Here is a 7,645-nt window from a genome sequence, read left to right as displayed (position 1 = left end):
CAATAGCCAAGACATGGGAGCAACATAAGTGCCCAGCAACAGATGAATGGATAAAGAAATGTAATTTGACTCAGCCATAGAAAAGAATAAAATAATGCCATTTGCAGCTACATGGATGACCTAGAGAACATTATATTTAGTCGGAGAAATCAGACAGAGAAAGATAAAAACTCATTACTTATATGTGGAATCTGAAAGGTAAAACAAAGGAATATATATGACAAAACAGAAACAGATTCACAGACATAGAGAACAAATTGGCGGTTATCAGTGGAGAGGGGCTTCCCAGGTGGTGCTAATGGTAAAGAACCCGCCTGCCAATGCAGGAGACATAAGAGATGTGGGTTCAGTCCCTGGGTTCCAGTTGGAAAGATCCCCTGGAGAAGGGCATGGCAACCCACACCAGTATTCTTGCCTGGAGAATCCCCATGGACAGAGGAGCCTGGCAGGCTACAGTCCATGCAGTTGCAAAGAGTTGGACATGACAACTGACTTAGCTCGCACATATGCAAGTATTAATAAAAATAATGTACCTGCTAAATCCTGCTACTGCTGCTGCTGCTAAGTTGCTTCAGTTGTGTCTGACCCTGTGCGACCCCATAGATGGCAGCCCATCAGGCTTCCCTGCCCCTGGGATTCTCCAGGCAAGAACACTGGAGTGGGTTGCCATTGCCTTCTCCGCCTGCTAAATCCTAGGTATGTAAATAACATGTAAATGTATTATGTAAATACTTAGCATCTATGAACCCATCTCCCAAACGAAAGCAGGAGCAGAAAATAACTAATATCTACTCATACATTATGAGCTTCCCTGGTGGCTCAGAGGTTAAAGCGTCTGCCTCCAATGTGGGAGACCTGGGTTCAATCCCTGGGTCGGGAAGATCTCCTGGAGAAGGAAATGGCAACCCACTCCAGTATTCTTGCCTGGAGAATCCCACGGACGGAGGAGCCTGGTGGGCTACAGTCCATGGGGTCGCAAAGAGTCGGACACGACTGAGCGACTTCACTTCACTTCACTTCACTCCTACATTCCCCAACTAACATTATGTCTCTCCTCCCCCCATCATCTTGAATCCTGAGCCCATCAAATCCTTGTTTTTCTTTCTGTGTAGTTGTATTGTATTCCTAAACTGCTCATGGTTTTAAAACCATGCTTTAACCTATATAAAGGGTGTCATGTGATCTTGGGGACCCTCTTTTTCACTCAGTAGCCTGTTGCTAAGATTCATCCATTGTATGGAATATTGCTGTACTTCATTTGTTAAGCTCCTTTGCTGTCTTACAATGAAAGGTCCTGATGTCATGACTATTCTTGAGAAACATGCTTATGTTCTCTCTCTTCCTTACCCCATTGTTCCTACTATTTTAGCTTAAAGGCCTGATGGACACCGTGTATTTCAGGAAGGAGGAGTCTCTCTGGCTTATGTGCCATGAGGACTTTGGGGTTCACAGCTGCATGGATCTTATGGCCTCACTATTCATCACATCTTTGTCCATTGTGACTCTCAGAAACATATCCACGACAGCCAGGAGGCCCTACTTCTTAAAATGAAGCATTTCCCTTCGGTCACTAACCAAGAGGACAGAATAGTGACTCATGGTGTTCGGGTTTCAAAGGGTGAGTAAAGGGAAATGTTAATATGACTCAGAATATACCCAACGGCTTTTGAGTAAATAACCCCAAAATAGCCTTTTCCCCTTCAGGTTCCTGAGTGAGAGCAGTGTGGTGATCCTTTCCTCAGGGAAGCAGTGCAGTTGGGTGGGAACAGGCTGGCTCAGGCAGGCGGAAGAACCAGTGACTATAAACCACCCACTTGATCTTACTTTGTGACCTTGAGCAAGTCATTGAATTCAATGGCACTTGGAGATACCTTCTAACTCTGAGCTCAGAGATCAGGCGGCCTGCCTTCTCCATTCATACAAAACTCAACCCATTTGCAGTTCTTAAAATGCCTGAGTAGGATTTACAGAACCAGCCCAGCTTTTCTTCATTATTACAGTAAAATCTGGGAGAAAAAGGTTCAGGGGCCACAGAGCGCCTGTGTTTGGCCATGACGTCCAGGCCTCACTCAGCCCAACGTTGTCCAGCCAGGGCTGCACAGAGGCGGCTGCAAAAGTTCTGGGGCTGGTGGAGGCGGCTCAGGCCCCACCTTCTTCCACTCTTCTGGCTTCTCTGGGAACCACAGGTTATTATTTGTGCTCTTTGATGCTTGTCTGAAGGCTGCGTACAGGACATTTTCAAAGGTGGAAAACAAGAGAGCGGGAGATGGAAAGGGAGGGAAGAAAGGAGAAAGAAAGTCTAACCAGGGCAAACATTAAAATAAAATGATCTTTGTGCCATAAATTAGGGGGTTGGCAGAGTGGCTTATTAATGCAGCTGAGGTATTTGAAATGTAGAATTTGCTGGGTTGGCAGATTAATCCCATTTATGCTGCAGAAAGTATTCCATGACATTAAAGGATTTATTTGTTTGCTAATCTGCTTCAGACTCCAGAGGCCTTGTTATAAAATAAGCAGGTGGAGGAGAAGGAAAGGGTCAGAAAGAGGGGTTGGGAGGAGACAGGGTTTTCATCCCCATTTCTGCTATGAATTTATGAACCCAGTGCCTAATGAGGGCTTTGAAAACACTATACAAACCAGTCCATAAATATAGCCTGGTTCACTTATATCATGGACAAAGTAGAGGGTTTTCGTTTGTTTTTAGAGTTAATGTGATCATTTTTTTAAATGTTCAAGCAAGAAGATACTACTTCGGCTATTTCAAACATAGATGTTGAAGCACTTGTTTGAGAAAGAAGCAAACAAAAAGTGTTATTTCGGTGTCTAACAAGCTTTAATCCTCATCATTAGATTTATTGGGAGCCACCATAAAATTTGAAGCAGTCTCCTTTCTTCCGATTTTTTAAATCCCTTCCCCCCAAAAGCAAACAAACATTTGCTTTTCTGTTGCCTTTTTCCTCATGGATGGACACAGGGCAATAGCCAAACATCCTCTTAATCTCTTTTTCAAAGACTTGAACCTCCTTTCGGGTAAAGCAGTCACTTTGTTTTGTTCCTCAGCACCTTGACAATGCCGAGAAAACATAATCCTTCACCTAGAATAGAATCTCAGATTTGCTGTTCCATTACCCGGTAGCCTAAGCATTTGTATTAAAAGACAGTTAAGCCTTTTTCAGTGAGGCATTTCCTTCCTTACCTTCCTCACAGAAAGTTCTGCTTTATTTTTAGTAATATCCTGGCTCCTGGTATTGTATTTGTGCACATAATCCCTTCACAATAATGCTTAGCGCTCTGGTGGCACCTTTCCTCCGAGGAACTGAAAGGCCTTTACAAACATTAATTGGTTCTCACAGCACCCCCATGAGATGCGTGAGTGTTCCATTGCAATTGGTATATTATTATCCACATTCTGTGATTTGGCCAGAATTCTTCTGCCTTCTTCCCCAGCGCGCTTTCTAATGGAATGTACCTGGAGTCCACCAGGGCTGGCCAGTTAGGACCACAGTAAAGAGTGAAACTTGTGGAAAGGAAACATGAAAGAAAGATGTGAACTGTGGTATAAGTTGCTTGGCGGTGTCCACCTCCACTGACCCTCCAGGGAAGGTGGGGTGGGGTGAGGAAGACATGTGGACCTTATCTTCTCTGAAGCCAGAGGAGAAGCCTGACCCAGGGCAGCAATGACGGACAACTTCTGCCCAGAGCATTGAACAAAGTCCTGTGGTTCCAAGCTGTGACTCCTGGAGTTCCAGGTCTGATATGCCCTGTGATGGTGAACTCTAACCTGCCCTAAGAGGTGAACGGTACAGATTATTCCAGAAGCCACTGGAAAAATCCTTACTGTTCTTTGGGTTGGCACAAGCTGGCTCTGTGCTAAAACTTCACTGTAATGTTTTTTTGGGTACATCAACTTTTTGTGAGAAAACCTATCAAAAATCTCACAATTTTCCAAAAGTGTGGGCCATTGTGAAATGTTTAAAAATGAGTGTTAATATTTACATATCAACTTGAATGATTCTACCTCCTCCTAGTTTTTACTAGATATTTCATTACTAAAATGGGAGCAACATGGAGGGATAATGTGATGAACAGTTGCAGGTGAATACAGGAGACAAAGGACCAGATTTCTCTCGACAGAACCTCAGAAAGCTCAGTAGCAGCAGCTGAAATGGTGACCTATTGTCCTTTGACTCTCAGCCAATAGGCTCTTTTGCATTCATTCAATCACGCTCATCAAATTTTCTGAAGAATTTCTACTGAGATGTTCTACAGAGGAGAGCAAGCACAAAAGGCCACATTTTGTGTGTGTGTGTGTGTGTAGCTATGCTAATTAAACGGGCTTCCCTGGTGGCTCAGCAGTAATGATTCAATTCAGGAGCCGCAGTAGACATGGGTTTTGTCCCTGAGTCAGGAAGATCCTGACGTGGCAGGCATGGCACCCCACTCCGGTACTCTTGCCTGGAGAATCCCCTGGACAGAGGAGCCTGGTGGGCTACGGTCTGTGGGGTCACAGAGTCCCACATGACTGAGCAACTGAGTGAGCACACATGCAAATTAAAAAGGAAGTTGTTTTTTTTTTTTAATTTGGCACAGAAGCCAAAATTTTTTCCTTCACTTACAATGGAAATTGCAGAGAATACAACAGTGAGCAAAACAGAGAAGAATCCCCACATACGTGAAGCATTTGGGGACAACAGAGACAATGTACAAGTAAACGAGTAGCTTATGACAGCCACTTGCAGCTAAACAAACTTAACATATTTAATCCAGAATCTGTGATAAATGAACCTATATCATACCCTGAGCTCAATCCAGTGTTACATTAAATCTCCTTGGTCTAATATCCTTAGACTCTATATGCCCACAAAACATTCTCCTAGTGCCACCATCTCTGAGGGAAGGAAGAGCCAACGAGGCTGTATTTGCAAATGCTGGACTCAACTGCTGTGGGAAGGAACTGCCGCTGCTGCTGCTAAGTCACTTCAGTCGTGTCTGACTGTGTGCGACCCCACAGACGGCAGCCCACCAGGCTCCCCCGTCCCTGGGATTCTCCAGGAAAGAACACTGGAGTGGGCTGCCATTTCCTTCTCCAATGCGTGAAAGTGAAGTCGCTCAGTCGTGTCCGACTTCTAGTGACCCCATAGACAGCAGCCTACCAGGCTCCTCCGTCCATGGGATTTTCCAGGCAAGAGCACTGGAGTAGGCTGCCATTGCTTTCTCCGAGGAACTGCCACAGTTGGGGTTAAAAAAAACAACAACAAACTATAATCAGGTAATGTTCTGGAAACAGGCAGGGCAGACACAGGGTACCCACAGGAAACAGAAAGCAACAAGTCCCACCCTCTATTCTAGCCTGGCAGTCTTCCTCTATCTAGCACCTCCTACTGGCACAGCTGCAGCATCAAGTGGCAAAGGAGGATTGTGGTTTGCCAAGGAACAGTCTCAGCATCACAAAGCCAAGTTTAGAAGATTGGATTTGGGGTTGGATGAAAAGAACTTAATGGACACACTGAATTAAAACTTCTTTGGAAAAAAATCACATGAAGTATGTAACACAGTGTAACCACCATTAACCTTTATTTATTCCTCTATTGACGTAGCTTCCTTAAAAGTCACTCAAGAACTGCTGCTCAGTTGTGCCCAATTCTTTTGCGACCCCATGGACTGTAGCCCACCAGCCTCCTCTGTCCAAGATGCTGGAGTGGGTTGCCATGCCCCTCTCCAAGGGATCTTCCTGACCCAGGGTTGGAATCTGGGTCTCCTGCTTTGCAGGCACATTCTTTATTGTCTGAACAATCAAGGAAGCCCAAATTGATCTTTCAACAGGGTAGAAAAAAGAGACCATATACCACAGAGGGAGATGCATACAGACTCTAGGAGACCTGATATCCAACATGAAACTAAAATGTTTTTGTTGTTTTTTTATTATTACTTAAAAAAAAAAAAATCACAGCCTAGCACTGGGGGTAGTTGAGGTAAGGTTGCTGTCTAAACTCAGAAGAGATAGGAGAGAGTGGTGGTGACCCGGGGGAGCTCATTGGAAGCCAGCAGCTGGGGGCCCAGGGGTGGGAAGTGACTCACGTAGGGGACAATGTGGGCGGGGTGGGGTGGGGTGAGTGGACAGTGAGGAGCTGGTGTTAAGGTTCTGCCATTATGTACTTAACAAATATTGAAGTATATGAACAGGAGAGTCCCAGAGGGTATTTGAAGAGGCAGAATCAGCAGAATGGACTTTTGGTTATCGGAGGATGAAGACATAATTTGGGTATAAAAGAAAATGTGATCTTATTTTGTTGTTAACAGTCAGTGAAGTCTGAGGCCATACTAGTAACATACCAATCTCTCAGTGAATTATCGTGGGGTTTTTACTTCATTTCCAAGTATGCCTTCTTTGGCGAGCACTCAAACAATAAGGATGAACAGTTGATCTAGTTTCTGATATTTAATTATGTTACTGGCCATCGGTTTAAGATTACTATTTTTAGCATGTTGATGTTATCTTTACTTAAAAAAAAGAGAGAAATGAATGGTGAATCCCATAAAACTGAGTATTGTTTTCTACTTTGATCTGTTAATATGCTAAATTACTATTTGATTTTGAGTAATCATTTTTAAAAGGTACTTCTTTTAAAGATTTTGATGTGTAGCTAGTGAAAGGGGGTTTGGCAGTATGCTATCACAGCAAGTATTGGGATTTCTTTTTCTTTATGCTCTGAATCAAGGCTGTATATTGTCACCCTGCTTATTTAACTTATATGCAGAGTATATCATGAGAAACACTGGGCTGGAAGAAACACAAGCTGGAATCAAGATTGCCGGGAGAAATATCAATAACCTCAGATATGCGGATGACACCACCCTTATGGCAGAAAGTGAAGAAGAACTAAAGAGCCTCTTGATGAAGGTGAAAAAGGAGAGTGAAAAAGTTGGCTTAAAGCTCAACGTTCAGAAAACTAAGATCATGGCATCTGGTCCCATCACTTCATGGGAAATAGATGGGGAAACAGTGGAAACAGTGTCAGACTTCAATTTTTTGGGCTCCAGAATCACTGCTGATGGTGACTGCAGCCATGAAATTAAAAGACATTTACTCCTTGGAAGGAAGGTTATGGCCAACCTAGATAGCATATTTAAAAGCAGAGACATTACTTTGCCAACAAAAGTCCATCTAGTCAAGGCTATGGTTTTTCCAGTGGTCATGTATGGATGTGAGAGTTGGATGGTGAAGAAGGCTGAGTGCCGAAGAATTGCTGCTTTTGAACTGTGGTGTTGGAGAAGACTCTTGAGAGTCCCTTGGACTGCAAGGAGATCCAATCAATCCATCCTAAAAGAGATCAATCCTGGGTGTTCATTGGAAGGTCTGATGTTGAAGCTGAAACTCCAATACTTTGGCTACCTCATGCGAAGAGTTGACTCATTGGAAAAGACCCTAATGCTGGGCAGGATTGGGGGCGGGAGGAGAAGGGGACGACAGAGGATGAGATGGTTGGATGGCATCACCGACTCGATGGACATGGGTTTGGGTAGACTCCGGGAGTTGGTGATGGACAGAGAGGCCTGGAGTGCTGCAATTCATGGGGTTGCAAAGAATCGGACACGACTGAGCGACTGAACTGATGCTCTGAATCAGTTTAGACAGCATAACAAT

Source organism: Giraffa tippelskirchi, chromosome 11 (genome assembly GCF_054371585.1).
Source record: "Giraffa tippelskirchi isolate mGirTip1 chromosome 11, T2T-mGirTip1v1.2.pri, whole genome shotgun sequence".
Taxonomy (NCBI): domain Eukaryota; kingdom Metazoa; phylum Chordata; class Mammalia; order Artiodactyla; family Giraffidae; genus Giraffa; species Giraffa tippelskirchi.
Note: the sequence above shows the minus strand (reverse complement) of the source record.